Below are 27,060 nucleotides of genomic sequence, written 5' to 3' on the forward strand. Positions count from 1 at the left end.
ATGTTCCCCTGGTGATTTTCACTGGAATCATATGTAATGTTATGTCTAATTTAAACCAGAAGATATTAAATATTTGCCAAGAGAGACTGGGTAACTGAAATGTGCACATTTTATAAAGAAAATACTATAATTCTATCATACTTTCCATTCAAGAGTATAATCCTACTATTTTAAAACAGACAAGACATAATTTTATTAGGAAAAAAAACCAAAACAAACAAAAAAACCCTACAAAAAAACCCCACCAGCAACAAGAAAACCCCAACAAAATGTACATATCTGTAATAACAAAAAGGATCTGAAGGTCCATCATATCAGACGTGACCTTACATGTGATGTAATCACATATTATATGCATTTCCAAACATTTTCTAATTCAGCACTTTGAATTTCTGTGTAATGCTTCACTTTGAAGCATTTACCCTCTCCTAATACAACATAAAGTGAAATTTCAGGTTCTGTCCCTAATTTCAATTAGAATGTGATTTTGATTGTTGGTGAAAATTGGGGCCTTATGATCCACCAACATAAAAAAAACCTTTGCCCTGAAATCAAGGTTAATTAATGCCTGCTGATATTCTGAGCAGTTGTTTTCATTCTTAGCATTGACAACATATTGGAGTTTCAGTCAGTGAAGGGCAAAATAAAGTGTCAAGTACAGGTAGCTAGGATAATCAGGAGCTATGGAATAAATATTTGAAGTGCAGTTATGTAAAGGAAAGGAATTATCTTCCTTGCACAGTGGTGCAAGCAAGAGCAAAAAGAAAAATTCAGGAAACAGAGTTTTGAAAAATTACAGAAAAAGTAGCCTGTCAGATCTTGAAGGATATGAGGAACAGTCAAAAGACATCTCTTTTGCCTCATGGTTTTAAAATTAATTTGATAAATAATGATATTAGAAAGCATACCCTTAAGGAAATGCTTAGGGTATAAAGCACATACTTTACTTCTTCTTACAAGACTTGTTCTCCCAGTGTCTGTGAATGATGCCCCATCACCTTTGAAGTCAAGGGCATACCATTTACTGAGGTCAAGAATTCAATTCCTGTTCCTAGGATTTAAAGCTCTCATCTGCAAGATCTGTTAGAAAGAAAACTACTGAAACTTTTTAAGTTGGATATTTTCATTTGATCCTGACATGATCTACCTGGACTTGTGCCAAGCATTTGACACTGTCCTGTTAAATTGGACATGGATTTGGTGGATGACCCACTCAGTGGAGAAGGAATTGGCTGGATGGCCACACTCAGAAAGTTGTAGTCAATGGCTCTATGTCCAAGTGGATGTAAGTGAAGAGTGGTGTCCCTCAGGGGTCAGTACTGGGACTGTTTGATATCTTTGTTAGTGACATGAACAGTGGGATTGAGTGTGCCCTAAGCAAATTTCCTGACACCAAGCTGTGTGGTTGACACACTGGAGGAAAGGGATGGGATCCAGCAGGACCTTGACAGGCTTGACAGTTGGGCCAATGCATATCTCATGAAGTTCAACAAGGCCAAGTGCAAAGTTCTGCACCGGGGTCAGGCGATTCCAAACACAAATACTGCAGAACTGCAAAACAGAGAAAGGTTAAATGTGCCATTCCTGAGCTCTGGGTCACAGTAGATGGATGCTTATCTCATGCCTTTTTCTTTGGCATGTTAGGGCCATTTCTGAGAACAGGCAGCTTTTCCTAGCATTATCCCAGAGTGCATGTTCTCCCACCTTTTCCATAAGAATAAAGTCTCAAATTTTCACTTAATTTTTCATAGACCCTATGGCACAGTAAATTTTGCTGGTTTTACTCAGAGTAAAAAACAGGCTAGGGTAGTTCTATTTGCTGTGTTCCTCCCACAAAATAAAACAGGACACGTATAAGAAGAGAGCAACAGAGAACACACAGAATATTTACGTTGCTCATGGAAACCAAGTGTCCATGAAGGACACACATATGTATTGCTTCCTTTCATTTGTCCCGATTATGACAGTCAGTGGGAAGGAAGTTCCAGGATACAGATATTTTTGCCTATACAGGACTGAAAGACATTGTAATACTTTTGCTCCCAAAATGGAAAAGCACACATCAGACATGACATGATAAGATAGTGGCAGGTAAGGTAAGGCCCTGCCTTTCTCTGATTTATCTGGCCACTGTCCTTTAGCTGACAAAGCATTGATCAGATTACTACCCAGCCAGCTTCCTGTCTGGCACCCGAGTGATGCAGCTGCAAAATCTGGGAAAAGCTCATTCCCAGCAAATGCCACCCACACAGGCCAAAACCAATTATGGCCAACAGAGATTAATGCACTTTAGCATGAAAGAAGTTTCATTGCATATAAGGAAGAAGTTCTTTCCTGTTAGGGTGGTGAGGCACTGGAATGGGTTGCCCAAGGAAGTTGTGAATGCTCCATCCCTGGCTGTGTTCAAGGCCAGGTTGCACAAAGCCTTGGGTGACATGGTTTAGTGTGAGGTGTCCCTGCCCATGGCAGGAGGGTTGGAACTGGATGATCTTAAGGTCCTTTCCAACTGTAACTATTCCATGATTCTATGATTCTATTGGTGTAAGGTTATGTAATACATAATATATGCCCAAGCATACGCCCACTGACCAGTCATGATGTATTTCAGTTTGGGAAAAAGCCCATAGTTCTTTGAATTAAGTAATAAAAGGCATTTTAAACCATTATGGAAACTACAGAGAATGCCAAACAGATGGAACTGAGAATCCTTCTTTGTTCACGTCCCATTCAGGATAAACTGTGTCAGTTTTTCAGAATTCATCCAGTCTTTTACTGATATCTGAGATGATACAGCTGACCCAAATATCCTGTGCATTTTCTGTGTTGTGGGATAAGATACACATAACTTACTTACCAAGAGCACTGGTTTAAAGGAGCAAATTGTTTGACCATCAATACAAGGTATTGCTCTAATGTTAAAAAAGTACTACTATCACAATATTTTAAAAATTGAAGATGTTGAGATGGAAACGATTTTAAAATAATATTAGGAAATCCCTCCTGGTAAATTCCTCTGAATTTAGGAAGACAACTGAAAATATCTGACTGCTTGTCATGCCACCTAACTTGCAAGGGAAACAAAGTAACTAGGATCTTAGATGCCACAATATTAAAATTCATATTCTACAACAGTGTCATACTTACTAAGACAGCTAAGATTAAAAAAAAATAAAGAAAATAAAAATTTAAAAAATAATGTCTATGAATATGGTTCTATGGAAAGATCCAGGTACTCATCAGCTTTCATTGCCAAGTTCCCTATTCAATCATTTTTCTACTGTGCTGTACTGCAAAATGTTAATGCAGTTGTTGTCATTGTCTAGTTGTTGGATACAGTGCTAAGAATGTCCAGGAGATTAAAAGATTTATCCATGACAGTCAGCTGAAGTATTACAGGGCAGTTCCACACATTAAGCTAAGTGTAATAAAATGTCTGTCATTCTTGTTTCCATTTATCCTTCAACCTGCATAAAATAACTAATAGAGGATTTGACAAGTAAGAAATCATATTTAGGTGATGTGGTCATGAAACAGATTTTTAAAATAAGTATTTTAACTATTATTGAAACTATTCCAGTCCAAGGTGAGACAAAACCACTGCTGTATGTTGTCACAATGTTGCCCATTGTGGTATTCTGCCAGTTGAATCCAGATTTGATTTGCTAATGTATTATTGTATATGTTGCTATTAGTGTAAATGTGACAGCTAGACTACTTTTTGGAAGAGTAAGTTTATTCTTATGGTTATGAATGTGTGATGCTACTCTTCTGGAAGGCCAAAAAGAAGCCCTGTTAGTAGTACAGACAAAGCTAAAAATAAGGACATTGGGTGCAACTAACATCTGAATTATGGATTCCAAGAGCTTTTGAGGTGATGCCTGCAGCTGTGCTGTGCTGATGAAGGAACACAACCAAACATAATTCTGCATGGCTGGCAGATGAAGGCACTCAAAAAAGGCAGGAGGAGAGCACTACCTTTTATTTCAGCCTTGTGGGAAATAAGGGGGGTCCTGTATTTTTCTACTGGTGTTTTCATGGTTGCAGGACAAAAGTGAAACAATTACATATGCAAAAAGAAAAGTATTTATTAATTCAGATTTATGCAGTATCCCATCATCAAAAGAACTTTGTGAATAGAAATTATTTAAAACTTGATAGCATAATGAAGAGTGAGAAAATTCAGTGTGGTTTCCATAGGAGCATTACCAGACTTGCCAGGGAAATGAGTACTCCATTTTTCAGTCCTCCAGAAATAAATCAATGGTTAACAGAGGAGTATATTGGAGCAGTGAGTATCACTTCCGGTGAGAGTGGGTAAGGGCTTGCCTACAGCTAATTAGACCAACAGGAGTCTTTCTGGATCAAGGCCAAAAAGGAACATAAAACCAGACCTCTGTCAGGACACACAAATGTGAGACGGCAAAGCTTCACATGGCCTTGAGGAAGGCTATGTATGAAGCAGAGGTGCTTTCCTCAACAGGGATGCTATGTGTACATCTCCCCAGTGGGCAGGGAGACTTTGGTCACAGTGTACTGCTCTCCTACTAATCAGCAGAAAACTGCAGCTCTTCCCTCTCTTTTCTCTAGCATATTTGAAATAAATCTACTCTGTAGATCACAGCTGATCTCAACATTTTCAGTCTTCTCTCTTTTAATGGGGTGAGGTTAGACAGGTTCTCAAACATTTTTACCCCTATTAATTCTTATGTCCCCTGAATGACAGCAAATACTAGTCTTGCAATGCCACAGTGCTAAGCTACACAGGTCTCTTGGTGCTTTGGGGAGGGTTATGATGTTTGCTAGAGAGGCTTTTGTGTTTGAAGCAACAGTGAATGCAGTTTGGAAAATGGTTTTTAAAACCTTGGTCTGTATTACAGGAATACCTCTCAAATGTCCTTTCCACAAGGTTCAGAAGAGCATTTCAGGTCACTTGCAATGAGCTTTTGCTGCTTGTTCTAGGTTGTTTTCTATATTTCTACATAAATTTTAACAGTAAAAGGTATGAAGCAGCACGAACTTGGCTGTCTCCTGAACTATACTGATGTGATCTGACAGATCTTTCAATCTATTGGTTTCATAAGCCATAAGGACTATTTCAGTAAGAGTACACATTTTCATTTTATCACCTATCAAAAGTCTCTACACATCTTCCCAAATATAAATGTGACAACCTAAGTGAGTGGAACCAAAAAGATTTTGTAAAATGCATTTTAATTTTTAAAAAGTATATATATCTTATTAAAAGATACTATATTACTACACTGGAGCAATGGATCCTTTTCTTTAAAGACCAGATTTTAAACTGAAGAGAGAAAGTAATGATGCTATTCTTGAGGTATAACACAAGCAGCATCTTTAGATTTTAAGGCAGATTCTCTGTGGAGTGGTTCCAGTGAAGGCCATGGAGTTCTGCAGATTATGTCTACTAAGGATATGTCTGAAAGTGGCAAGTGACTGAAGAGTCGTCTCAGAAAAAAAAGAAAATGAGAGGATCAAAACCCATCTAATATGTATTCAGGAGGGATTGTACAGAAATAAAAGGGCAATATTAAATGTCGTATACTGGAAACAGGGAAGAATGATGCAAGCAAGAGAGAGGAAGAAGAAAAGAAAAGCTACAGTTGATCAGAAATTGCAGAGAAAAGATGATAAAGGCAGCAAACTGTCAAGCTGGGCTGAGGCCAGCTGAATGATGCATCAAGAATGTAGCCTGCTTATAAAGCAAGGGAAAATTACAATAGTGAGAATAAAATCATTAATTGAAGCCTGTTGTGTGAGGGTCTAAATACTCGTGCAATTTTGAGACCCACTTTGTCCCCAGACAAAGTTGCTTTGAGCCATCTGTCAGGGCCAATTTTTTACTGCAGTTGATTGGCACCTGTAGTTAGTCTAAAGTACTGCACTTGATAAATATGGTTTTCCATAGGAACAATTTTTTCTTCTTTTTGAAATGTCCTATTTCTGTAGAGGTTTACAATTCAAAAACATTAAAAAAATACTTTATGGAAGTTAGTAGTTTTCTGGGTTTTTTCCCAGTGAAAAATCTGAAGTTTTTTACATTTGATATCACACCTAACTTAATTGGTACTTACGCTGATAAAAACCAAAGGAAGAGAGAAAGAAAAAAAAAGAAAAAAAAGAAGTTTTTAAATTAACCAAGAAATCAGCCCTTAACAATGAGCTCAAGAAAAGGAGATACTAGTACCATTATGTGGATTGTGGAACTTCTTCTCATTACCTACCTATTTTGTTTAAATCACTAGAAATGATCAAATTGTAAGAAAAACTGAGTTACTGAGACAAGCTCACATACTGACTTGTAGGTAAATACCAGATATAGGACTGGACCTAAACTGCGTCAACATAAATAGAATATGTGTCAATAGAGCAGCCTTGAGCCAAAGTGACATCATTTCACTCACCTTTGAAGAATGAGCCTGTAAAGTTCCTCATGTCACACCTATGCTGACATGACAGCAAATGCAAGACTTGTCAGAACTAATAAATGTATTTATTACCATTTTCCCAATGGTAAGAGGGTTTATAGTGCAGACTGTATTATAGACCAGATGTGGTTTGGGGGCACTCAGATATGGTGACTTCTGTTGCGGACCTTATCTTTCCCACAGGTTTATGAAGGAATTTTCTTATTGCAGCTCAGTCTTTGTTTTTATCACACTTATTATTTTGAAAAGCAGAGGGAAATTCCCCCTTGATTCTTGCTTTCCCTCTTTGAAGCACTGATTACAAACTCAGCCTTTTCCAAGGTTTCTTCTTGTCATCAGTCTTGCAGTTTCTGTCTTGCCTCTCAGCTCTTTGATATACTCTGAAGTCAGCCTGTTACTTTTATATGTTGCTGTATATCAGACTGAAACCTTTGCGCCATGATGTTATCAATCCATTCCATTGATTTTGGTATTTTTATCTTCTAGGCCAGTTGCTCCTCTTTAGGGTTTTGTTTAATATTGTCAACACTATAGGAGCATATATAAAGGGCATGGATGGTAGATACATGTGATTATAGCACAAGAGACTATAGCCTACCTAACGCTTTGCAGTTCTGACGTGGGCTCTCAACCTCAGAGCTTTCACATATATATGTATGCTTTCAATTAGTCCTAGAAACTTGAAAAACTGAGTGGAATTAGTTCTAGTCCTGAACCTCAAAGAACACAAACAGAATCTGTGTGTTCCTATGGAACTGGCCTGCATAAAAAAGGATTTTATTAGATCCTTTGTCTTAGAAACCAACATTGGTGTCAGGACCTATATTTTAATTCAATATTAGATTGTGAATTTCAATGACTAATGAATTTTATTTTGTAAGTCTTGATGAAATCTGAACATTCCAAATTTTACAGTGTTTCTTTTTGAAGGAAAGAAAAGATTTTTTTATTTTTTCCCCAAGGGTTTTGTAAAAGAGTATTCTGAAAGATCTAAAACTTCTTCAATCAGTTGTTGCAAGGTAAAACATAGTTACATATATTGAACTTAAGCTGATGCATGGCATGTACATGAAATATGAAATAAGCTGGATAATTTAAGTGCAGTCTTTCCAAATTCTGATAAAATACGGTTAGCTGAAGAGTTTCTTTTTAATACTGCACCTATTATGCATCCTGACACACCTGACATGTATTTATTTCAATTTGTTGAATCAACCTATTTTGCCACGTCAGTATTTTCTCCACTCTGTGTGCACTCTAACATGGGACATGGGAAATTTTGTAGTTTTCAGTTAGCAATCTCTTGGGGAAGCCAACTTTTCAATTCATGGAAAAATACACCCTTTTAGGGGAGTTCTAAGCCACAGATTTTCATACCACTGTTTTAAAACCATAGGATATTGTTTGAAACTTTTTTTTTGTTTTTCATTTTTTTATGCCTTCTTATTATTTTATGTAATTCTAGTGAACTAGGAAAGCAGCATGACCATCAAACTCAAGCCAAGCAGCACAGAATAAAACTTCCAAAATCTGTATTTGGAGCAGACTAAAAAAGCTTTCAAAAATTCATTCAAAGCTGGAACAAGCCCTGGAAAAACCTGTGCAGATGGTACTTATTTACTGGAACCAGCTGTGCAGCCATATACTGGAGCAGGCTGGGGAACTTGAAACACAGCATCTCTTAAAATAAAATTCTTCCCAAGGATTTATCAATCACAGTGAAAGATAGCTATTCTGCATTAGGCTAGTCAAGTGCAACACTGTGATGGGAAGTTAGAGGCCCAGGTAAAGTCCTTCTGCCTGAATCTGGAACAAGGTTTAACCTTTTCATTTCCATAATCCGTATGAATAACCGACAGTGGTTGCCAACCACAGTTAGGAAGGTCTCAGCCCTTCTGCTTTCTGATATTTTCCTCTAGCCCTTGCTAGAGTCTCCTTTGCTCCATGCCGAGTTTCCTGCACTCTCTAGCAGGCCTGATCAAGCCATGGCACTGCCTTCTTGGACTGACGTCCCCACATCCCAAGCACTGCTTCCTCTCAGTGCTGCCTCCTTGCTTTCTTCTGATCTCTGCCACTTTTGCAGCTCCCTGGGCTACACCATGGGACACCAGTGCTGCCTTCTCTCAGCAACCCTGGCTTTGACTGGGGATGGAACTAGTGAGCTTGGCAAAGCTGGGTAAGCTCAGCTTTGCTCCTTATCTCCGTGACTGCTTACTGGAGTGTGACCCACAGGCTGGAAAACACTGCTTGAAACAGCAGTGCACCAAAAGTATCTTTCTCTCTCTCTCTCTCTCTCTCTCTGAAGTGAAAACAAATACGAAAGCTGTTTGAAATGATGTTCAGGAGGAAGATGGCAGAAATGAAACTGACTTAAGTTTTAGGTTCCTTTCAACTGAAAGTGAAATGCAGAACCAACACATCTACCTCCAGGTAGTAAGTGGCAACAATCTCTGCAGTACCAAAACTTCTACCTTTGCAACAGTTTTTTCCACAAATGCTGCTGTGTAATATTTAAAAGGGTACCTGGACAGGTATTCACTTCTGCCAAATCATTGTGCTGCCATTAATCACACACACCCACAAAGGCAAAAATAAGAGGTTATTCTGAGTCTGGAAGCTGGGAATTTTCAGGATCCTTTTTATGCTTCCAACTTGAAAGCTGGAGGGATCCTGGTCCTAATTTGTCTAATCAGACAAATCTAGTGAAATTAAGGAACTGAACACAAGAGAAAAACAATCCTCACACGGTTTAAATGGACACTGTGTTGTGATATTCAGAATGTTACAACAGTTTACATTTAATCTAGGTAAATATTTTACTGGAATAATAACAATGATTAAATGGTGTGTCAGTAGCAACATTCACAAAGCTCAAGGAGAGAAGATGAAACAATATGAGAATCGTTTTGTCTTGTAGAGACATATTTGTTTTTGCTCTGTTGTTAGTCCTCTAACCCCAAATTTCTTACGTACGCTTGTTAAAGGGAGAGATACAAAAAGAAAACAAAGCAGCTGGAAATCATTGAGAGGTATAAATGTCTCTTGGCCATGTAATTTCAAAGATTTTGATTGTGTAAGTCAGAACTATTGCGTCAGTATATGACAAATAAATAATAATATTTACAACTATCTCTATAAACACATAACTCTGAGACATTATCAAGTTTGTTTTTTCACAGTCTTTAATAGTACCTCAGCCATCAGAAGTTTGTCTTGCTGATCCATGATTCACACAAAAGAAGTCTGTATTAAAAAATAAAAAAATGCAATTTCTTTAATATTGCATGCTAAGAGGAAGGAAAAAAATACATTGTATTTGGGAATAGGAATTTGTTGGGTTTTTTATTTCCAGTCAAACTTTTACATTTAGCAGGAAAGAATAGCACTTCATTAAAGAGTCTATGAACAAAGAGAACTACACTTTTTAAAACAAACCTGATATTGTGTGAAAAGCATATTTTTTTAGAGATTTTAGTATTCCTTCCTACTATTCCTTAAAGTTTACACTGAAGAAAAATTCCTGCACAGCTTAATTATATGTATGATGCAATTCCTGCAGGGGAAATGTCTGAAAGTGGTACAGAAATTCACCTTCCATTCACTAGCTAAAAAGCTGGCGCATCACTCTTCCTGTGCAATGCTCTGCTGGTTTTCGGAAGAAATTAAATGCTGCTGGCATTGTGAAGATTTATAAGAAGATTCAGTAATCACTGTGAATAATCATGCTGTTCATGCAGCCTTGAGCATTTGAAGTCTCTTGCTCACCAATATTTTATGTTCTTATTCAGTATTATTCATCATTATTTTCTGCCCTTCAGACTTAAGTTTTCTGTTTTTTTTTTTAGCATAGCACATTATTTTTTTTGGATTTTATATTCTTGCCCCACTGTTACCACACTATCCTGCTTTACTTATTAAATGTAACTCCCCCTTATTATTAATAAATCATCTTGGGCAAGTACGGCCATTTCTGTGTGTTTGTTATTTTCCATATCATGCATATTTAATTACTGCAACAGGAAGGATATCTTGTAAATATTTTTAGTAGACACATAGCACACTTGGCTTAGATTGGACAGTTGTTTATAAATCATTATGGGCATCGCGCCGTGAGAATCATTCTCCTCATAGCACATTTATTTGGTTTTGTTTCCGGTTTAGAGTAAAAGAGATTTTTTTTAAGTTGGTCCATGTTTACCCATCTTTGCACAGAGATGAACTTCACTGAAATGAAGAAGAGCCAGGTTTGAGCCCCACTGGAAATGATCTGTAGTGGAACATGGATAGTACATGGTCTGTGCATATTTCTCCCCATTAACAGGCCAAGTTATACCTTTAAGCAGCAATTGCAAAATTCTCACCCAGATGAACTAGGCAACGAGAAATGAACGGAGCTCAAAGGTCTCTCTTCTTTCTCCCTCAGTCACAGGATGGGTTTATTTTATAATTTTTCCTTCTCAGAAGTAGATGTGGCTTTATTTGTCCTAACCACAGCGGACCACCATGGACATGGTCACCTCTACCAAGAGCTGAATCTATGCACAACGCATTAGTGAGGAATAGAAAAAAGCAAAGAAACCTTGGAAAGACAATCTCTGTCTAGCTGCACCTTTGCTTTTTATAAGACCTACTAGTGAGTGCAAATATTTCATTCTTTAGTAATTTCAATATGATTTTGAAATATTCCCCTCCTTCTGAAGTAAAATACCCATTTTGCATGGAGGAATGGCAATGTGTTGAGTTTCTGGGCAAGCTATACATTATCAACATTATTGCACGGAGGCTCTTATTCCATAGAGTTGGTCAGCTCTAAATGAATGTTGCAGGTGCTTTCCAGATAATAGATCTGGACAGGTCTTCACAGTTCTTTCCAACATGTCTTTCCCTGAATAGAATTGCCTATGCTGACATGAATTAACATTAGCCTCTAGTTTGTCTGCTCTTGATCTTATTTTCCTCCATTAAATATTAAGATCTGAACTGTGAATCTAAGATTAAGGAGCACTTAATTTTCTCTCAAAAGAGATACTCAGGCTGTCCTTAATGGCCCGAAACACAAGCCAAAAGGAAGAATAATATCTGCATATTTATACTGCCTTGTGAGCAGTCTAAACTTATCATAAGACTAAATCCTACCTGCTTCTGTAGCATTTACCAGAGAGGAGCTGCTAGGCAGCACTCTGATCCCATAATCATGGCTGCTGAGTGTCTGGAACACATTGTTAGCCCAGAGGGGCTAGATGGAGATTTTTTGCCAGGCAGCAGGGTGTAACGTAGCCCATGGTAATGAGATGCACCTTTCCTTGTATACTGTGTCACAATCAGCACTAGAGGTTTCCTTGCTGTGTTTACCCAGAGCCAGTCCTGAGGTTTCTGCTACAGCCAGAGATAAAACAGAAAATTCATCTCTGGTCCCTAGTTGGGGCAACTCCACAACAGCACTGCAGGCAGAACTAGTGAATCCAGATTTGCTGTCAGTGTGGAGTAGTGGCTGCCTGAAATGAGCATTTCACAGCCTGACCCTCTCTTACTGGGCACCTACATGCACTATCTGCTTGTAATAAGATGTTATTATTCTCATTATAATTCTGTGCTACATTTCAGTTTGTGCTCTGCAAAACAGACCACCTATTTCTGCTAAAATGCCATTCTAACTATTGTGACTACAAATGAAGTCTTATTTGAAAGAATTGCAGTGGATAAAGAACTGGCTGGATGGCCACATGCAAAGAGTTGCGGTCAATGGCTCAATGTCCAGATGGAGACCAGTAACGAGTGATGTCCCTCAGGGGTCAGTGTTGGGACCGGTCTTGTTTAACATCTTTGTCGCTGACATGGACAGTGGGATTGAGTGTACCCTCAGCAAGTTTCCCAATGACACCAAGCTGTGTGGTTCAGTTGATACGCTGGAGGGAAGGAATGCCATCCAGAGGGACCTTGACATGCTTGTGAGGTGGGCTGATGCCAACCTCATGAAGTTTAGCCATGCCAAGTGCAAGGTGCTACACCTGGGTCAGAGCAATCCCAGGCACAGCTACAGGTTGGGCAGAGAAGAGATTCAGAGCAGCCTTGTGGAGAAGGACTGGGGGGTGCTGGTCGTCAATGAGAAAATGAATATGGGCCGGCTTCAGTGTGTGCTTGCAGCCCAGAAAGCCAACCGTATCCTGGGCTGCATCAAAAGGAGCGTGACCAGCAGGTTGAAGGAGGTGACCCTGCCCCACTACTCTGCTCTCTTGAGACCTCACTTGGAGTATTGTGTACAGTTCTGGTGTCCTCAACATAAAAAGGACATGGATCTGTTGGAACAAGTCCAGAGGAGGGCCACGAGGATGATCAGGGGACTGGAGCACCTCCCATATGAAGATCGGCTGAGACAGTTGGGGCTGTTCAGCCTGGAGAAGAGAAGGCTGCATGAAGACCTCATAGCAGCCTTCCAGTATCTGAAGGGGGCCTATAAGGATGCTGGGGAGGGACTCTTCATTAGGGACTGTAGTGATAGGACAAGGCGTAACAGATTAAAACTTAAACAGGGGAAGTTTAGATTGGATATGAGGAAGAAGTTCTTTACTGTACCTGTGGTGAGGCACTGGACTGTGTTGCGCAGGGAAGCTGTGAATGGTCCATTCTTGTGGTGTTCAAGGCCAGGCTGGACAGAGCCTTGAGTGACATGGTTTAGTGTGAGGTGTCCCTGCCCATGGCAGGGGAGCTGGAACTAGATAATCTTAAGGTCATTTCCAACCGTAACTGTTCTATGATTAGTATTGCTAAAGACAGATGTGCCATCAGGTATGTAATTATTACTGTGAATCCTATCTTTCTATTCAAGGAAAAATTTCATTTGATTCTTTTGATGTGCATTGTATTAAACCTGAAATGCTAAGAGAAATTTTAGGTGAAGCCATTTGATAAAAGTTTTTAAATTCCTATTGAAGAACTTCACAGCATAGAACTGCATTACATTCATCATAAATTATACTTGCAGGCATATGGTGATATGGCTTATCTTAAGGTCCTTTCCAACCCTAACTATTCTATGAGTCTATGATTCTAACAATGATCGAGCTGTAGCTACCTATCACCAGTCTTAGCTTTTTAAGAATTCAGAGAAAAAGCTTAAAAAATTCAACCTCAGATTGAGTTGTTAATCATGAATACAGGGTGTTGTTTTAGAAAGTGGAGGTTTGCTAATTCAGACAGCAAGAAAGAAAAGCATGAATGCTATGTGAATAGCAGCAAACTCAAAGTAATTGAATGCAATATTCACAGTTGATGCAGTTATTTATAGTTTTGAAAACCATTTAAATTCAATGAGAAATGCAGATTTAGAGAGGCAGAGCATTCCAGAGTTTTCATTTACAACAGAGATTAAATGACAGAGAAATTGTATGTGCGTGATAAAGCTATATGTGGGCCTAATTCGTGTCAGTATGGATGCACATCGGTAATTGTTTGCACACAGCCAGGAAAATATAAACTGTTAAGGCAGTGCTAAGTATTGCTATGATGAAAATGTATGAGGAGCTGGTCAATAGACTGAAATAGAATTCTGAAAAAGAAGTGGAAAATACGTTTTGAAAGGCTCTAGGATTGTTATTTTTATTAATTGTATTCATTTAGACTTTTGGCAACAAGTTGTTAAAGCTTGCTATATAGGCCTATCATTCCAATTCAGTCTCATCAGCTAGTCATGACCAAATCTTACCTCTTCCTTTCTGTGATATGCATCTCTAGTTTAATACAGAGAGTAAAGCATAGTGTAAAAGGCAGGAGTGACAACAGTGTGACAAGGGTGCTTGCAGAAGTGACAGTTCAGATCTTACACATCTACTCAATGTCCTTGCTTTGCAAATATTTTTCTGAACATACTATCATCTTTTGAAAAAGAGGTTACACTGTACTTTCTAAGTAGAAACTACATTTTGTCTGTGCTTTTTAATCTCTCTGACCTGCTGCACTGCCTTTGTGGCACAGCAGGCAGTGTCCTGCAGAACCCCAATATGAAGGGTTATTTCCCACTTTCTTCTACTCATTCTTCTGCACAGCTCTAGGAAATCTCAGCGGTTGTGATATTCAGTAATGGAGGTTTAATTTCTAAAGTATTTCTTAAGAAGTGCAATTTGGGGAACTATAAAGTGATTTTTTTAAGCACTCTCTTTCCCTGACTTCTGGTAACCTGTAGTCCAAAACACTGAAGGGAGGATGACATTTTGATGAACTGAGATGAGTGTTTTTTCTAAAACTGCCGGGTGGAGTGCAAGTGCCTGAAATTCCAAGATAGGGATTAAAAGCAGCCTCTTTCAAAAGTGGCTAGGGAGGTTTCAGCCCTGAAGGGAGTGACAAGGGAATTTTCATCTCCCTGAAGCCATTAGGATTGTAAATATGTAATTTAGGGCAGGAGCTGACTGACGAGTGTAAGAACATTGAGTGTCTTGAAGACAGCTGGCAGAGTACATATAAACAATGCCTGGGCTCTGGTATGGTGTGTAGAAGCACTGCATGCACTTCCAAAAATAACAAAGAAATCACTTGTTTATACAGGAAACCTATATGCTATCGAAACACAGCTGACATGGCTTGTAAACTTCCAGGAGAGTATCTCCATGGCACTTCTTAAAAGAATACCTGAATAATGCTCCGTTTATGGAACAATAAATTCTAATGTGACTTAAAATCAAAGATTTTGTTGTTACCTTCTTGTAGATTGTGCTGTAGAAGTACAGCTGCATATCCATTACCTGTTGTCCTAGTTTTGGCTGGGATAGAGTTAATTTTCTTAGTAGCTGCTATAGTGCTGTTTTTTTTATTTAGTATGGAAATAATGTTAATAACTCACTGACGTTTTAGTTGTTGCTAAGTAGTGCTTACCCTAACTCAAGGACTTCCCCATGCTCTACCAACTCAAGCAGTTTCCCATGCTCTGCCAATGCCGAGGTACACAAGAAGCCAGGAGGAAGCAGAAACAGGACAGATGGCCCAAACTAGTCAAAGGGATATTCCATACTTTAGAATGCCATGCTCAGTATATGAACTAGAGGGAGTTGGCTGGGAGCTGCCAATCTGCTTGAGGACCAGCTGGGCATCAGTCAGTGCAGGGTGAGCAATTGTATTGTGCATCACAGTTTTTCTTGGGTGGGGGGTGTTATTCCTCTCTCTCGTTTTCATTACTACTACTACTATTATTATTATTATTGTTGTTGTTATATTATATTTTCCTTTATTTCAGTTATTTAACTGTTCTTTTCTCAACCCATGGATTTTACTTTTTCTGATTCTCTTCCCCATCCCACTGGGGCAGGGGAGCGTGAATGAGTGTCCACATGGTACATAGTTGCAAGTTGGGTTTAAACCACAACACCTGTTCACATTTGAGGCTAGTGATGACCAAAGATCCCAGTGATACCTAATAATGCCCAAAGTGGGCCCATGTGACCCTCATGATGTGAACATGAGGCCAAGGGCAAGATCCTGCACATGGGTAGGGGCAACCCAAAGGGATGAGAAAAGCCCTGCAAGGCTGAAAGGACTTGGGGATCCTGGTGGATGAAAAACTGTAAATGAACTGGCAATGTATGCTCTCAGCCAAAAGAACTAACTGCATCCTCAGCTGCAGCAGCAGAAGAGTGGTGAGAAGGTTGAGGGAGGTTATTCTGCCCCTCTGCTCTGCTCTGGTGAGACCACACCTGGATTACTGCATCCAGGTCTGGAATCTTCAGGCAAGAAAGACATGGATGTGCTGCAGTGGGTCCAGAGGAGGGCCACAAAAATGGACAGAGGGATGGAATACCTCTTCGATGAGACTGAGAGAGTTGAACTTGTTCAGCTTGCAGAAGAGAAGGCTCTGGGAGACCTTATCGTGGCCTCTCAGTACTTATAGAGGGCTTATAAGAAAGAAGTGGACAGAATTTTTAGCAGGACTTTAACGATAGGACAGTGGGTAGTGGTTTTGAAATAAAAGAGGGTAGGTTTAAACTCGATAAAAGGAAGAACATTTTAATGATAAGGGTGGTGAAACACTGGAACAGATTGCCTAGAGAGGCTGTAGATGCCCCATCCCTGGAAACAAGCAAGGTCAGGTTGGATGGGACTGAGCAACCTGATGTCCCTGCTCATTGAAGAAGGGTTGCACTAGCTGACCTTTTAAGGTGCCTTTCAATTCAAAGCATTCTATGGCCGATACTGACCTTCAATACACACAGAAATATATCCACTAAAGAACTTTTTATTCAAAGATTCACATCTTTCTCTGCAGTATATATGAGTAGTTATTTGTAAGAAACACCAAATTCCTCATCAGCCTCCACGCTTTGGAGTCAAAGAAATTTACAATAATTAAGTAGCACATTTGTTGTATGTGACCTGAACAAATGAATCAGGCACCCTAAGGAGAAAACAACTTTGAACTCAGGTCTGTTACATCTCAAACCAATAATTTAATAACCTGACCATCTTTTCTTCAAAGATGATTACTAGGTGAAAATCAAAATCTTCTGAAGTACCTCACAGTGGGCACCCAAAATCAAAATTTGTAGTTGTTCTGTAACCCACAAACAAATACTGATCTCTTTGCTCATTATAGAGTATTAATTGAGTAGAACAGCAGCTGGTCCAAGGAATTTTAGTAGACTTTAGATCTTGCCCTAAAACTGTGTGAAAGTTACTGAATCTAAATTAAAACAAATTATAAGGCTTTGACACCATGCTAAGCAATGGTTACACTCGGGAAGTATTTGCATCTGTTATTTTTTCCTCTGTAAGTACTGCAGTGTTCTGGGAGATTTCAGAGTTCACTGGAATAATGCTGCTTTTTCTCCATCAATCAGCTGCATTCATAATTCTGTTGTTTCTCTGAGGCAAAATAGGCAGCCAAGCTTATTCTTGTTACTAATATTGTAACAACAATACAAAAGTTAGGGCATTTTTTCAAAATTAAGCCCATTGGAAATAATCCATTTTTGCAAGCAGAGAAAGATAACAGGATCAAGCTGGCTGCAACCATATAGTCAGTTTACAGTCCTTAGAAAGATCACAGAATATGCAGCAGTTGTCAACTACCTTCTTTCTTAGAAGTCAGTCTTCTAGGGTACTGGTAAACAGAGTGGCCTCATTAAAGACTTTAAATTAACTAGAACCCCTGGTATACCCACCATCTTCAGTAAACAGATTAATATGACCCAAAGTCCCTTTGCTAATATCTTTCTATGTATTGAAGACAGTGTTATATTCAGCAAAATGCACAGTATTTCTTCTTGATTTAGAACACAATTTTATGAAAACTGAATTAAATTTCTGACTCAGTAGGTGCTTACAAACATGGGCATCTGTCAGATTTTTCAAAACCATCCACATACTTATATACATAATTTGAATATCTTGCCCCAAGTTTTTTTATTTTGTGATTTTTTTTTCAATATGGAAGTATGTAGCTACTGAAAGAGTATGAAATGAGAAAAGTAAGGAGTATTTACCCCAGACCTTCTTTGTACCTTATTAAGTGCTGGTTTACCATTATGCTGTTTACTAAAGCTTTAAACAGAGAACAGCACAAGGAAAGGGATTTCAAGGTTCATTCACAGAGCCTAATATTAACCCTCAGAAGCTAATCTACCTATATTTCTTCCAAAGTGAAAAAGAGGGTAGAAAGAAGAGGGAAAGAGGCTTAACAGAGCACAGGACATAAATGGAGTTGAAATTTGACTTGCCCTCTGGAGTAAGCATATCTTACTACAGTAAATCATGAGAAGAGTTTAGGAAGATTAGTTCAGGTCTCTGAATCCAGTTATATATGAATTTAAACTCTGAAAGAGCAAAGTAGGAAGACACAAGTTTAAATCCATGACTCTGTAATTTTTGCTTAGCGTGGTCAATTCACACCTAATATCACTTGCAAGTAAAAAATTATGCAAGTACCTTTGAATGTTGTCTCTTGACAGATCCTGAAACAGTGCTCAGTACTTATGAACAAAACTAGTGCATGTCCTGCATCAGTAGAACTGTGGGTAGAATTAGTCATGCTGGTTGACAGAGTTAATTGAAATTCAGTCTTTTTCTCTTTCAGTGAGTTACTGATTGATTTTTCTTTTAAAAGTCTAAATTATTAATGGAAGAATCTATGAAAAGAAATTTCAGCCACTTGGTTATTTATGAAATGTCCACCGTGACAGTGTGAATCTTGTGATTAATTATTGGAATAGCTTTTATTGTTTCCCAAAATAGCCATTGCAAACTTTTCCAGCAGGAGGATAATGACAGTACAATGCAACTTCAAACATCACTTGGGGCTGCTGAAGGAAGATATAAGCTGATTTTCACTGACAGGATTCCATACATCTGTAAGTACAGAAAAAAATCACTGTGTTTCTAGTGGAGATGCATGTACAAGCTTTGAGCTTATTGACCAGATCTTACGTGAGACCTGCTGAAAATTTGATTCACTCCAGACTGAGAAGCCAGAGAAATTTATAGACAAATAAAAAACCAATAAAGGATGAGTTGTCATTAACACAGCAAGAAGCACAAAAATATTCAGCTGTAACTAGGAATCAATTTGAAACTCAGATCAATTGCTGATTAAAAAAAAAAAAAAAAAGAAAGAACAAGTCAAGAAATCATCTTTGAGTTCAGACAAAGGGGTTGACATCACATGGCCCAAGTTCAAAATAAACTTACCTTAATCCATGCAGTCTGTCTTGTTCATTCTAAAGGAAATTTTCACATGCTTGAGAAGAATTTCTAGATACAGGAATTGAAGTAAATTAAAAAATTTATTGGCCAACACGTACCATCTTATTTTTCTTAAATATAATAACATTGATTAAATTTAGGTTGCTTTCTCAGAGGCAACTTGATAGAGAATAAAAAACTTGATGCTAGTCTCTAGCCCTTGAGCTAAAAAATCATTTAGACCTTAAGCATCCTACCATCCTCTTATTTTAGGTTAGGCACATGCTTACCTTTCAGAAATACCACACATGCAACAATATTGGTAAACGCAGTGCTTAGAGTTCCTCCTGTACTAGGGCTACAGATTTTGTGTTGTGATATTGTAGGGCATAAAAGACTGAAAAATACCAAGGATGCATCAAAAATTTAGATATCCTAGCAAGAATAAATTCCCAAATGCTGTGTAGCCTTAGCTGCTTTTCAGCAGATGGCACTGTAAGAGCATTTGAATTGAATTCCCAAATATATTTTGTATATTGTAGGCATAAATTGGTCCTTACTACTGAAATTTGACATTTCAAGATAAATGTCGCTTTTTTAGTGATTTGGGGTTTTTTTTAAATCAGTGGAGAGAGGGTAGCAACTAAAAGAGAATGTAATATGACAGTGGTTTGGGATATTTTTGATCACTCCATGTGTATCAAATGATTATTTTAAATTAAGCTAAAATGCAAGCCAGCCTTTTAAAATGTATCCATATAATTTATACTTTAGACTAATTTGTCCTGATGCTTAAATGTATATTACGCACTTCATGGGAAGAGAGATTGCCAAACTAGGGATTACGTTTTCTCTCTGGATATTTGACCAGAGTGAAAAGTCTAGTGCAAAAGTGAGAACAGTATTGAGCCAGTCTATCACCATTCTCTAGTAAGCATTTTTCAGAACCTTGTTGCTATACTGTCTAAGGCATTTACACATTGATAAACACAGTGGATATGGACATTTGGCTTTGAATCAGTATTTAGCTTTGATCTCAATTTTTCAAATACCAATTTAAAGCTGAATACAAGGGCATTTAACTCCATCCTCCAAACACCAACTCAACAGCCAGCTCAGCCACTTTCTTTCTTCATGTCAGTGTCTGATCTCCTTACTGATTCATTTGTTACACCTCTTGTTCCTTTCTCAGCAATCAGTTCTCCAGTTGGCTTGTCTTAAACTAGGTGTTTTTTCCATTGTTAATTCTCAGGGAGCCCCATTTCCACCTCCATCATCTGTTACTTTGCTGTTCGCTTGTTATGAGGTACATGGGAACTAAAGCACTGGGTACTGTCAGGGGACCCTCACCCTTTCTGACACTCCTTGGGGAACCAAAGGTGATGGGTGAAAAGTAGAACATGTCAAGAGTTAAAAGTGAAGCGAAAGAACCATCATGCACAATATTACAGTCATGGTACAACTGAGTATGGGGTGTTTGAAATCAATACAAGTTCTGAGAAAAGCTGAGAAGATGCATAGTCTTTTTGAGTCTTTAATGCAATTGTTACAGTGTATGGATTTAATGAGTGAAATTTCTGTCCTTGATGACAGGGATATTTGGCAACTCAAAATTTGAAAACACTTATTTTTCACATGAAAAAGCAAATATTTAGAGTAATATATTTTTTTCAAACCTCAGAAACACTCTTAACCTTTCAAAGTTTTCTCTCTCTCCCCATAGCATTCTTCTTTCCAGAAAAAAAAAGGAATAAAAACTTGAAGCCGATGAGAATTCAATACCAGCACCACTAGGATTACAATTATATATAGCATATTTGAAAGAGGGTATATTGAGAAAAAGGTCACATAGAATCACATATTCATAGAATAGTTAGGGTTAGAAAGGACATTAAGATCATCTAGTTCCAACCCCCTGCCATGGGCAGGGACACCTCACGCTAAACCATGTCACCCAAATGCTAAACCATGTCATCCAAGTTACATTCCTCCTTGAAGAGGAAAGTAGGCAGATAATGAGCAGAGAGAGTGACTGTCAAAGACCTGTGTCCCCCTTGAGGAATATGGGAATTAAACACTTTGTTATAAAGTATTTAAGTTTTTATTTAATTAACATACTACCTATGGCTCTGATTCAGAACTGCATTTGGCTACTTTCTGTGTGCTTTTACTGAGATCAGTAAAACGACAAATGTGCTTGAAGTTAGTGAATCACAGCAATGCTGAATTGCCTTCTGTTCTGCATGGAGCCCACTGCAACTCAGAATGCAGTGCCTGAATGATGAAGCCTGAGTCTGAATCTGAGGAAATATGAGTCTGAGACCTAGACATCTGTGAAGAAAGAAGACAGCTGAACATATTCCAAGTCAAGGGACAAACCATGCAACCACATGAATAGATCATACACTGGGGGTGGCTGTAGGAGAGGGAATAGAAGACTGTGTGAAGTGGTATAAGAATTACGGCTGCTAACACATAAACCTATTTGCTTGGTGAGTAGATGACATGACAGGGACAGACCAGCTAACTGCCCAGCATAGGCCATAGCTGAATACAGAATGTTGAATGGAAAGTATACTGAAATGCCTAAGACCTCTTTGTATGAATAACAAAAAAACAGTAATATATGCTCCTTACAGAGAAGTCATATTCTGAAGATTGATCATAAACACTTCAGTTTGGCTGTTAAAAGAGATATAAAACAGTTATAGTGGTATATCATGCCTGATAAACTACTTATAATTTCAGTTGACTTCTATAAGGCACCTTTAAAACCTCTTAGTCATCTAAGGAAGTCTGGGAATTATCTCACTAACTGTGCTTGAATAAACTTCTTTATAATGCAAAGAAACAAACTACCTCTAAATTCAGCTTTGTGTAACTTTTGTAATTTACCTAAGCAATGTCAGGGAAAAGATGCTATCCCTTTCCTTGTCAGAGAAAATAATTTTTTATTAAAATCTCTCCACATTTTTCATATATGTGCATTAAATCTAATGTTAGTAATACTGGAAGCACAAAAATCAGATCAGTCCAGAATTCTATCTCAGGTCAGATATCCTGAGATATACTTTACTCCTGAGAAAAAGTCTCCTTAAATCTAAGTAAATCAGATATGGTTTTGTCCTGGGCTAAAAAAAGATGAATCACATAGGAAATAAAGGCAGTATTACATTTTTTTTTCAGAAGTCATTTAAAAGTACAACATTGCTTTAGCTTTTTACCAAGGATATGTGCAGTCATGCTATGTAACTGTCTACTGGTTTCTAACCAATAATTCCTGAAATTTTTGGCCAATTTTAGCCGAATTTGAGCAATGCGAAGGCTGGTGTGGGATACAGAGTTCACGTTTCTTGAATTAAACAGAGGGGCAGAAGACAAAGACTTTGCCTTCCTGAAAGAAGCCTGCAGTGCCACATCAGATGTATTATTAGATGTTAGAAACCTCAGGAAAGAGACCTTGCAACTCACACAGTACCAAGAACAGTCTGGCCTGGAATTTGTATTTAAAGGGTATTTGCTATTACAACCACAGGTCGCTAAAACTCAGGAAACCAAGTTTCAGTTCCCCTCCCCACAGGACTAGCTGCTTTCCAGAGCCTTCTCTTATTTTTCTCTCCTCTGTATTTGCTCTCCTTTGAAGATATATCTTCTCTTATACACTTGAGCAGCCCAGACTTTTGGAATCAAGGTTACCTAAATATACAATTATAATGGGAAATCTGTGTTTGCAAGGTTCAAAACTGGTCTCACCTCTTTGGTTTTTTTGCGAACAGTTTATATTCCTTTGGCACATACTTGTAAACCAGCAGATTTAAGACTGAAGCCCTGTACTTAATTTAGTTATCTCTTTATAATGGTGCGCAATTAGCTGTTAACAGTGACAAATGGCCTATTAGTTACTAGATGTAGGTGAGTGAAAGGTTATGCTCAGATGTCTGTGCACATTTCTTTAAACTTTTCATCAAAGAAATATAAAAGAATAACTGTGCTGCAGCTCTTATGCAAAGATTTCTGTTCCTGAGCAAGGCTGCAGTGGGATTATGCGGCAGAAGGAATCTCTAGAGACACTGTGACTGACTCACATTAGCAGCAGCTAAAAAGGCTGCATATTTCCCTCTAAACACAAAAAAATTAATTCAGATTAATAAGAAAAGTAGAGGCATTTTTTTTTCCTTGGGAGAATTACCGTGCAGTCAGAGATACTGCTTTAATGCAGCTGTCAGATTTTTTAATTTTATTATCTGTGCAGCATTTTACTGACAACAGAAATCCATGTGTTCCTTTCTCCCCCCGCAGTTCTTTTTCCTTATTCCTTCCTGCTTCCAAAATGTCTTTTGAAGGTAATGTCCATTCTCCTTTTTCTGCCTTTATTGTTGCATCCTTATCTGGGAACATAAGCTTTTCTTCAGATAATTCTATTTGCTTGTCCTGAGAAAAGAATCACCTCCAAACACACTGCCAAAACTAGCAGCTGTAACTCTAGTAGCAGTAACTTAAATAATTTTATTATTTCCAATGCATTTTAGGCACATTATGGTCATTTCTTATTGATCGCTTGATTTGCAGACATTCTCACATTTAACAGGGCATGAACAAAATTAAATGTATCACCATCCTGAAAATGTATTAGGTGATTCTGATAGTTATGTGAGGAAAGTTGTCCCTTTTCTGCAGTAGATGCTTTAGCACAGATCTAAAAATTGTCATAAAGGAATGTAATTTCAGTTCAATGTTATTGCCTAGTTTTTTCAGCCACTCACCTCTTCCTTTACAAGTGAAAGCAAATAGCTTCGAGCTCTAAAAGATAGGGACAACTGGAAAAAAATCCCAGATGTCAAAACACGTCAGAGCTGAGGCACTGTAGAAAGCGGAGCTTTAGGGGTAGCAATGTGGCTTCTTAGGCATCTTGACACCCTATGAAACATCAGCTGTTAAATGGCCCAGGGAAGTTTTTTGCTATCAATCCTTCTTCTTCCAGATACTTTTTACCTGGTAGTAAAGTCCTATATAGGCTTATCTAAACAAATTAAACATTAATTAATTAAGCTTCACATATGTTCAGCATCCAGGACTTTTTACTGCGATTCAGCCTCTTTCCAAGTAGAGGAAGAACTTTGGCATTAGCAGTTCCCTGACTCTTTGCCAGCAGAACTCCTATGTAGAAGCAAAAGGGTTAAATGTGGACCAATACGTATGAAAAACTGCAAGAAAACATTGTGGGGTTAAATTTGTAAGAATAGATACCACACATTTTAAGAAAACAAACTCATAGGAGTTAAAAAGAAACAAAGTAAAAAGCCTGTAATCACAAAATCATAGAAAGGTTTGGGTTGGAAGGGACTTGAAAGGTCATAGAATCGTAGAATCAACTAGGTTGGAAAAGATCCATAAGATCATCAAGTTTAACCATTACCCCAAGACTGCCTAGTCCACTACTAAACCATGTCACCAAGGGCCTCATCTACATGGTTTTTGAGCACTTCCAGGGACAGTGATTCCACCACTTCCTTGGGCAGCCTGTTCCAATGCCTGACCACCCTCTCTGTGAAGAAATTTTTCCTAATATCCAATCTAAACCTCCTCTCACACAGCTTGAGGACATTTCCTCTTGTCCTATCACTCAGTACTTGGGAGACCGACCCCCACCTCACTGCAACCTCCTTTCATCTAGTTCAAACTCTAAACCTGCTGATGGTGCACTTGATCCCACTGTCCATGCTGCTTACAAAGACTTTAAACAGTTCCAGTGTCAATACTGACCCCTGAAGCTATTTGGGCAGGCCACAGATTCACCACTGGGAAACTGCTGCCTGCAGGAATCCTCACCCACTGCAAGCAAGACAGAGACCAGCACGGTAGAAAGTTCAGGAGGGTTTGGTGAGGGCAGTGCAACCGGCAGGCACTGCCTCACTGCTTGGCTATGTACAAAGCTCTGCCCTAAGAAAAGTGGGAGAAAGGAAGAGTGAAAATCAGCTCCTCTCCTGACCAGCTTAGGTTTGAAGAGCCAGGCTACCAGCAATGCTGCAATGGAGCTGCTTCCAATGCTGCTGTCGTTGCTGCCTGGAGGCTTGAAATCAAAAATTGCACCTGATTTTTAGGGCAGTCAGAGACCTTTGCCTGTGAGGATATGGCATTTTAAGGAATTACGTGAAGTCTGACAGGTCAGGCTACCTGTATTTATGTAACCTGTAATTAAAGCAGTTTTCTTCATGCATAGCCTGATGAAATGCCTCTCTTCCTCAGCCAGTCTGTGTCTCCAGGACATTTTGTAATGCATGTATGAGTATGAGAACTTTGAAAGTCTCTTACAGATGTCTCCTATAATGTCTATCAATTCTTCTCACCAGCTTAACAGATACCATAAATACTGCTTTAATGCTTTTACCCATAAACACTGAAAGGACCACCTTTCACCATTCTCCACAGGTCTGCAAAGCTTTGCAGTTTTTGTTCACAGAAGCTTAGAAGATAATTTTCTTTTATCTTAAACTGTATGGATATAAAGAGAGGAATCCTGGAACCTTCAAAATTTCAAAGTAAAAACAGGTACACATATGACCCTTTTAAACCCATTTAAAACCATTTCAACTTCCACCTCTTTAAAAATCGAGAGAGCAGTCTGAAAAAATAAACAAGATTTTGACATAACAAAGACTTAACTATATACAAAGCATTTAATCTCAATTTCAATGGAATACACAGTGGTGTGTAAAGGTATACAGAAATCTGCAGGCTTGGGTCTTGTTTAAATTTCAGCTTTGTAAGAAAACTGTAAATGAGATCATTTTTATGAGTCACAAAATTTTTTAAGCTCTTTTTAGAAGAGAGAGTTTTCTGCGTGTATATGGAGAGGGAGCTCTGTAAAGAATGGGTAGAAGTATTATTACCAATATGCTTGTAGGAAGCAGGGCCAATTATCTTTGGGATATACAGGGGTTTTATTTCCCTTACCCCTGCTAACACCACTTGCTCCAGTGTCTGGTCATGTAATGGCAGAGAAGCTGCATTGTTACAGAGCCATCACATTCTTTTCATAGCTTGCAGACCTGGAAAACCAGTATGGGTCATTGCAAATAGTCTGTTTCTTGACCCAGAATCATATGGAACTGAAGCTCTCCATATGGTGTTTATTTGAGAGAAATGCCCAAAAGCTATTTTTATCAGTTGAAGACAAATTTGATCTGGGTGTGAGTTGGAATGTTAGCTCCAAATACCTTTATGTTTTTGTGAAGAGCTGGATTCAATGTCAATCGGGTCATTGACATAAGACAAATTTGTCAAAGGTTTGTAGGGCCGAACCAAGCTTAAGATACCTAAAGCTGTGCTTTTAAAATTAAACATGGACTGTTTAGCAAGCTCATCCATTTTTTAAATAAATGCAGGATACTGACTTCTTAGGAGGAACAACTCTCAGTGTATATTCAGAAATAGCTTGCTTCAGGACTCCTTTTTTTAATCCTTCTCAGTTCCTCAGCCTGTTCCCAAGTGCCTGGACTTCTCCCCTTCAGCCTCCACTGTCAAATATCTCTGACAGCTGCCAGACACTTGTGGCTCACTTTTATTTTAACAAGGTAATGTCATTTTGCAGTCACTGATGTTTTTCTTGACCTTTTCTTCTTTCCTCAGGATGGATTAATATGTTCCTCTACACCAAAAAAAAAAAAAGAAAAAAGAAAAAAGAAAAAAGAAAAAAGAAGAGTGAATGGAAGGTGGAATCAAATAACTATAAAGTGTGTAATGCGTCATACGGTTTATTCAGCATGGTGTGCTTTCAAAATTAATTCTAGCCAACTAAGACTGATAGGGTTCATGTGTGGGACTGAAGCTAACATATAAAAGCAATGGTTTCTCAGTGACCTGAAATTTTAGTACAATGACTTATTTAAGAGTAGGATCTAAAACCCCCCACAAGGAACAAAGTTGAATGCCATTAATTTAAAGAAATTATGCC

This window comes from Neopsephotus bourkii, unplaced genomic scaffold (genome assembly GCF_033783945.1).
Source record: "Neopsephotus bourkii isolate Nb327-2 ecotype Australia unplaced genomic scaffold, CSIRO-AGI_Nbou_v1 NB_36, whole genome shotgun sequence".
Lineage (NCBI taxonomy): Eukaryota > Metazoa > Chordata > Aves > Psittaciformes > Psittacidae > Neopsephotus > Neopsephotus bourkii.